Consider the following 8820-nt stretch of genomic DNA (forward strand, 5'->3'; position numbering starts at 1 on the left):
ACTTTTGTACAGAGATGTACAAGCACACTTCTGCTCCTGTATGGGTTAGATTCCCAGGTCTCCCTCTTGAGTATTGAGAAATAGAAACGCTTATGGCAATGGGTAGAGGGTTGGGAGGACCCATTCGGGTGGACAAAAACTCTGTTGAAAAAGATAACTGTTTTTGTGCGAGTGTGTTGGTGGACATAGATCTCTCTGAACCGATTCCTGACAAAATTTTGGGGGAAGTGGTTGAAACTGGTTATGAGTTTTGGCAAGAAATTCGATTGGGGAAGATGCCAAAATTCTGCAACCACTGCAAAATAATTGGTCATACGATTAATGAATGTAGGAAAGTGACTAGACATAATACAACCAGTGACAAAGGTAAGGAAAAAGTAGTTGAACCTTCGCTTTCCAAGAGTCAGAGAAGGAGGGTAAGAAGGAGAGCTAGGGAAGCAGAAAATTCTCGAGATACTCCAAGCGCAGAAGCATAACATGGAGATGATGTGCATATTGTGGAAGCTATACCAGTGCAAACTGAGGAAAACAGTCCAGGACATGCAGACCAATCTAGGGAACCTACTACCCAATTTAGTAATGCAATAGTGCAGTTTGACCCTGACGAGTCGGCCGCAGTACAAGATAGGGTGATGTTGGACTTGGTATTGGCCAACTCTGTTCCTAATGCTATGTTGGGTGCTGATGATTCTCCCACTATTGGGGAAGAAATGCTCTATGTTTTGGACCATAACAGGATTTCTACTCTTGAAGAGGAGTTAGAAAGTGTTCTTAACCCAAGTGAGATTTCTGAGGAGGAAACTGAGCACTTTCAAGATGAGGTTATTTTGAATGTTAATTCTTTGCTATTCACACAGTGTCCATCGGGTGTTGTAACAAGGGCAGGTACAAGGAGTAGGAAAGACATGCCTCCTCAAACTGTGAATGTGAATTCTTTGCTCTCCCCTCCTCTATCTGGAGTTGTAACAAGGGCAAGTACAAGGAGTGGGCAAGGCGAGATGAGACAAAGTGTTATCCCCAATCAAAGGATAGCAAATGGTGCTATCCCCAATCAAAGGATAGCATTACAACAGAAAGTGCAACAAGGAAGTTCATTTGAGCAACCAAGCAGTAGTAAAAGAAGGGGTAGGCCCAAGGGGGCAAAAAATAAACGTCATTAATATCTACACCAATCTGTGTGTGGAATGTGCGGGGCACTAATGAAGTTCAAAAAGCTAAAGAAATAAATAAAATGAGAATACATAAGAAGTTGAGTGCGTTTTGCTTGCTAGAAACTAAAGTAAGGCAGGACAAGTGTGAACTCATGCAGAATATGTGTTGTCTTCAGTGGGAACATATAAATAACTACAGCAGAGATCCTTCAGGCAGAGTCTGGATATGTTGGGACCTAAGTATACTGCAATTTGTCAAGATTATGGAATCCGACCAATATATTCATTGTAAGGTAACCCATATACCTTACAATGAAGTGTTCTTTTTTATAGTGGTCTATGCTAGGAATGCTAAAGTTGAAAGATTGAAGCTATGGCAAGACATTAGAACTATCCATAATTCTATTAATCTTCCTTGGAATGTTGTTGGTGACTTTAATAATATTACCAAGGCAGAGGAGAGAATGAGTGGGGCATCTATGCACCCGAGAGAAGCTAGTGATTTTACTGATTGTCTAGTAGCTTGTGGTCTTTCTGACTTAGCTTTTAATAGTGTTTTCTTTACCTGGAGCAACAACGTGAATGGGCCTGGAAGGATTATGACCAAGATTGATAGGTGCATGGTTTTAATAGCCCATGGCTGGCACGATTTCCGTCCTCTAAAGGGGAATTCCTGCCACATGGAATCTTTGACCATTCCTCTATTCTTATTGAGTGGAATGCACAGAGAAGAAACACATCACCGTTTAGATTCAAAAACTACTGGGTGGAGCAATCGGAGTTTCATATTATTCTTGAAGAGGTGTGGAAAACTGAAATTTTCACCAATCCCATGTATGTTCTCATGCAGAAACTAAAGCTTCTGAAGGAAAGATTAAAGCCTTGGGCCAGGAAGAATTTCTCTGATCTTCATGACAGAGTTATAAAAGCTAGAGAGGAGCTATATGATATCCAGAAGTAGTTGTAGGACAACCCTTTCAATCCATATCTGGGACAAAATGAAAAAGCTACTCTTAACAAGTACCAAATGCTTGCTAGAGCGGAAGCCTCTGAAATTCAAACTAAGGAGGATAGTGAATGGATGATGGAAGGAGATAAATGCACCGCCTTTTTCTTTAATATGTTAAAGGAAAAGAGAGCTAAAAGTGGTATTTGGACTTTTCAAGATGCACAAGGTGGCACAGTCAAAGGGCAAGAGGTTTCCAATATGATTGTGGAGTTCTACAAAGGGATTCTTGGCACAAAGGGGGCAGAGATCTCTTGTCCTGCCTTCTTTCAAAATTTATCTGTCAAAGCCACTGTCAGCGATACCATTTCTTTGGACTCTGAAGTGACAGATGAAGAAATCAAACTAGCTCTTTTTTATATGGAAGACAATAAGGCTCCTGGCCCATATGGATATACTTCGATTTTCTTTAAGAAATGTTGGGTTATTGTTGGACCAGATTTTGTTTCTACTATTAAAAATGCTTTTAGATGTTGTAAACTCCCTAGAGGAGTCAATGCAACCTTTATCTACTTTGTGCCTAAAGTTAATAACCCTACTAAGGTAGAAGATTTTAGACATATTGCCTTATGCGACACCATATACAAGTGCATGTCTAAAGTTATCACTAATAGATTGAAATTGGTGATTAATGATCTGGTTTACTCTAACTAATCAGCTTTCATCCCTGGCAGGTCCATACAAGACAACATCTTACTGTCTTATGAGCTTTTGCGAGGATATGAGCGAAAGCATGGTACTCCGAGATGTTCTATTAAATTTGATATAAGGAAAGCCTATAATATGGTTAGCTGGGACACTGTACACATCATGTTGAATACTTTCAAGTTCCCCCCTGCTATATGTAATTGGATCCATATGTGTGTATCATGTCCCTCCTATTCAGTTATGATCAATGGCTCTGCAGAAGGTTTCTTTCCTGGTGCCCGAGGCTTGAGACAAGGAGATCCTATGTCTCCATATTTATTTGTTTTGGTCATGGAAATTCTCAGTTGTATCCTTCTAAGGAGCATCAATGAGAAGAGAATCCAATTTCATCCAAGATGCAGAAAAGTGAGACTCTCACACTTGACCTTCGCTGACGATGTCCTTCTCTTTTCTAAGGGGGATAGTAACTCTATCGTGGCAATTAAAGAAGGTCTAGCAAAATTTGGAAGGGCTATAAGCCTTAGTATTAATACTCACAAAACTACCATTCTGACCGGCGCTCTAAATCATCAAGATGATTTATCTCTTGCTTCTCTGTTAGGAGCCAAGTTTGTAAAACCCCTGGTTAGGTACTTGGGACTCCCTCTGATCTCAGGGAGGTTAGGTATAAGAGAATGTCAACCACTTATCGAAAGAGTTACTCAAAAAGTCACTAACTGGAAAGCCCGACAACTCTCTGATGCCGGTAAAGCAATGCTAATCAAGTCAGTACTCTTATCTTTCCACGTTTTCTGGGCAAGAACGTTTATCCTACCTAAAACAGTTCTGGAACAAGTGGAGAGAATATGTGCTCAATTCTTATGGTCTACTAATGGTTCACAGAAAGCTTTTCACCATGCGAGTTGGTGTACTATGAGTAAACCAAAAAAGGAAGGAGGTCTTGGGTTCTCAAGGCTGCATAGATGGAATCGAGGAGTCTACTGTGGCTTGGTCTACAAGGTGGTTGTCAAGGAAGACACTGTATGGGTAGATTGGACTTGGCTGCAACACATAAAACAACAATTCTTCTGGACTATGAATACTCCGAAGGATTGCTCTTAGACTTGGTGGAACATTCTAAATGCAAGAAAGGATGTTATGAAGCTTATCAAGTATATAATTGCTGATGGGGACAACACCCTTCTTTGGCATGATATTTGGTGTGGCAATTCACCTCTCTTGTTTAATGCTGAAGCTATGTCAGCATGGCAACTCCCTCTAAATGCCAAGGTTAGCTGCTTGTTAGATAATAGGCAATGGAACAACCTAGCCTAGTCCTATAGATGCCAAATTCAGCTTTGAAGAAAGAAATACTCTCCACCTATGTCCAAAGGTATCTCCCTCAGGACAAAATTGTGTGGACTCCCCACCAGTGTGGAATCTACACCTCTTGTAGTGCCTATACTGCTCTTAGTTTAGAAAGGAATGAAATGCGATGGTCTAGTTTTGTGTGGGGGAAGTGGGTACTGCCTAGGCATTCCTTCACATGCATGCTGGCAACTGTTTTCCAACAGCATAGTCACCCAAGATTGTCTGGTGCATAAGAAAGTGTTAACTTATTCAGTTTGCTGTCTTTGTAACAATAGTAGAGAACACTCTAAGCATCTGTTCTTCGAGTGTGCTTACTCCCAGTAGGTCATCTCCAAAATCAAACAACTTCTTGGCATCGTGACAGATTCGAGATCTGCTAATCGAGAATGGTCCTCTATTTTCAGGCTTTGTAAAGGACATGAAATTGGGGAAGTCTATAAAGTCTACATATGTGTTACAGTAGATGAGATATGGAAAGAGAGAAATGGTCGGAGGTTTCAAGGTTCTTCCAAGACAGCTTCAGTCCTCTTTAACAAACTGGTAAGGGACCTCAAAAATTATCTTGTTGTTTTGAAGCATACTCTAAAAGATGCACCTGTGTCAAGAGACGTGAATGACAGACTTGGGCTTAACATGCAGTTCAAACCCAAAGGCCTTAACAGATGTTCTTGGGACCCTCCCTTAGAGAATCGAGTTAAACTTAAGGCTGATGGTAGCTTGAGCAGACATGGTACAGGGCATGGTGGAACGATCAGAGACAGATTTGGTCGGGTTGTTGCAGTGTACACAGGAAGTGGAGGAATGCTATCGGTGCTTTTCCAACAACTTTTAGCAATTGAAGTCAGGTTAAAAAAAATGTCTAAATGAGGAGTTGTTGAAAGTAGAAGTTGACTCAGACTCATTAAGAGTAGTTAACATGATTAATAAGATGGAAAAGCCTCCTTGGTACTGCGTGGACATAGTCATGGCTATCCAACTTTTGTGCCCTCTTTTTGAGTTCATTTCCTTTCGACATGCAGTCAGAGAAATTAACCGGGCAGCAAACTTTTTAGCTTCTATTAGTCAGGCCTTATATGTAAATTTTGCTTCCTTTATACCACCCCTTGATGAGACCCTCAACAACATTGTTGAAGAGGATGCACAAGGGAGAGTTTATGTAAGAATTTCTTAAGTAATACAACAGGTGAAGGCAAGCCAAACCCTAGCTTAACTTTGAAAAAAAAATGTCTTCTCTTCTCTTTTTCTGATATCCATCCAGTTCTCAACTTGTCAGTTGGGTAAGCTTTTTATTGTGTGTTGTAATGGGTTAGAAATTTTTGGAGAAGAATAAAAAGGCTTTTAAAAAAGGGTGAGGGCTCAAGAGGGGTAACTAGAGAAAAAACTATTTTTTTGGGTTTTTAATATTTATTTGGCTATATCGATCCAAAAAGGGCCTAAATTCTCTCTTAGGATATGGCGTGGTGATCAAGCAAGTGGACGTGTGGTCTTTCTATCCGGACATCCTTTATGTTATCACTCAATAAACATTCATATGAGAATTTTGGCTAGATTCTCACAGGATATGGAACTTAATTGTTCTAACCTTGGCTTCGGAAACTTACTGCTATATACAAACAAATGTTGATGCATACCATTCATAAAAAGATGCAGAAACTATTGTACGTATATTAGTCTAAGTACGAAGAACAAAACATTACTCTATTGCTATAATGAAACTTCTAAATTTTTTATTCATCATAGAAAAATGAAACAAGACTTTTTAATATTAAACGAAAAAATATTTTTGATCTATTTTGAATTTTTTTTTAGAAAGGAAGAAATATACTATTATATCTACTATATAGAAAATGCATAGTTTTTGCAAAATGTTACTATATCACCCCCAAATATAACTATGCTTTGTCCTCAAAGTATGAAGAGATAAGGGAAGAGATTACCATAGAAACATGAGCAAAAACGACAAAATGGCGATACACCTATATTATGTTCTTCATGATGAAACGTGGGTTGTTTGATATAGAACGAGAAATACATGGTTTATTATATTAGGGATAATTATTATACTATGATTTTTTTTGGGTTTTGTATTTTTTTGAAAACATATAAAATGCAAAAAATCTAACATGCATGCATGATTATAATTACACTAAAAAGTTAGAAATGTAAAGTATATAAACAACTATCTATACAGGCACATGAAATGTGTTTTGTGTGTGTGTGTTTTTTTTTTTTTTTTTTTTTTTGTTAAATGGAAATTTTATTAATACTGATAAGGAATTTTACAAATAATTAGGAAAAGCGTGCAACAAGCTGCACCGCAAGTCCTTTCTGAATAGCAAATCATATTCTTCTAAATACAAACTCATTAGAACCAGTTGTCATAACGTTATTGTTCATAACTTTCTGAAGTCTCTTGAGAAGCTCAATAGACTGTTGTTCCAAGAAACCAAAAGTGTCGAAACTAAACGGAATGAAACAATACTACTGGTTAGTCGTGCAAGCTTCCTCATGCCTCTCCATCTTCCCTGTCGTTGCTCTCTTAGCTGCTTCTCCCACCTCAAAAACTCCATTCCCAAGCCCTACCAACGGAGAGGCTCCAATTACATCAACACATGCATGTCTCCCCTTAGACCAATTGTAGATCAATACATTCGTAGGCCGAAGTGTAGATCTTCCCTCATTCGAATCAGTGAGAAAATTCACGGGAGCCTCCTTCTTCACTTATACCCCAGCCCTCCAAAATGCATCATATAAAATATCTCTGACATGATCATGTTGGTATTTGAAACCTGGAAAATATCTACAATGTGCTGCATGGTCCCCGAAAACATCTAGTCTACTTTTTTTTGCAAACAGGGCATAGACCACCATCAGAGTACAAAGGAATCATGAGACTGTACCGGAGAATAGAACGATACTTTTTTTTTCTTTTTTTTAGTAAATGTTTTTCTCAATCTAACGGTATCTCTAACCATATAAAGGTTTGACAAGAAGATAAAATTATATGTTAATCCGGTATCATTTTGGTTACTCCAGGGCGTATAATTTTCATTTTTATATTCTCCAATTTTGAAAATTGTGGAGAGATGTTTGAAGATACTCGTACTCAAAAGTCATGATTCTTAATGCTATTTTTTTAAAACAAACCATAGCTGGTGATCTCAGGCAACTTTCGTGTCGACCCTTTATTGAACCCAATCCAGTCAAATTGTGGCTTCAGTTATATGTGTTGGGGGATTTACCACGCAAGACACAATGGAATGGTTTAACTGATTGGACACTAGTGGGTGGGGGAACTAGGTCTTTTTGGTGGAATTTGGTAGTTCTGGTTAAAATGGGATGGGAACCAATGCTCTGTTCTGATTATTATAGGTACTTTATCCTTGTCTGAATGTATTTGGTGGTTGACGTGATGATATGTTGGTGAGCAAGGGACAATTGGTATTTATATAGTTTAAACTGAGACCAAAAGTGCAAAGTGATATGGCCGCGACCCTTCGTAACACATAACTAATCCTCAAACCGCCCTTAGAAGAATGGAGATTGTGCACTTCTAAGAGTTGGTCTATGTGGAATCAATTGCCCATTTTCTTTTTAGAAAAATCACATCACTATTGATGTATCAAGAACCTTGCATAATGAGAATGGAGAAAAACAACTATTTTGAAAAAGAAATGTAAAAGAAAGAAAAAGAAAATTGTATACTCGCTCCATAGGATCAGACTTACTCAAATGACGAGTAAAAATTATTTTACAAAGAATATGCGAGATATACGTGGACTAAGGCTCCAATACTTACAACCGCACACTTCAAGTGGAGTAGTCCAGTTACCTTAATGATGCATTCCCATAGAATGCACCAAGAAAACATAACATGAATATTTTATAGTCAAATATTCAAGGCTATATGTGGGGTCGTTTTAAGTCAAATTCCCCAAGACTATGTGATAAATGGTAAAACTATAGTTTTACCTACGAATAAGTGATGAAACTCAAATGTAAGTAAAACTAAAACTATTTTCGTGCATATATATCAAAGTTATCTACTCTCGTTATCAATGCAATATGTTTGAAGTAGAGAATTTGTTCCACTCCTAGCTCGTTTAGATGTAAAGTTTCATAGTTCGCGTAAGCTGATAACCCGTAAAAACTCAACTAGATTACTCTAACCTTATTTTTATGGTATCAATTATTTATTTCCTACTCACACATATATATTCATGTAATATATAGAGTACGGAATCATTCCACTCTTAACTCTCTAGACTTAAACGAATTCAACTAATCAAACACAAAGAACAATGGTGAGAGTAATGTGTGATGTGAAATTTCTATTCTACGATTATACTATGGATTCAAATAACTCTAAATTAACTAAACTAATAAAAATATAGATAAATCAAATATGGAGAAAGCTAGAGAGAGATTGAAATCCACTTTTTAAGTTCTTAACATGCTAGCATAGATTTGTATAGAAAATCCTAGTCTAGATATTCTCACACAAGATTAAAATATAAAGACTAGACCTTTAATGATCCATAATTACTTTATACTATCTCTAGTCATAAAATAATTAGCATGAGAGAAAGCTTGTTCCCATTCTCATGGCAAACTCACTATTTTCTAGTTTAGGTTAAACTCTTCTTATCTCTAAGTCAAGAAAAA

The sequence above is a fragment of the Coptis chinensis genome, chromosome 3 (genome assembly GCF_015680905.1).
Source record: "Coptis chinensis isolate HL-2020 chromosome 3, ASM1568090v1, whole genome shotgun sequence".
NCBI classification, from domain to species: domain Eukaryota; kingdom Viridiplantae; phylum Streptophyta; class Magnoliopsida; order Ranunculales; family Ranunculaceae; genus Coptis; species Coptis chinensis.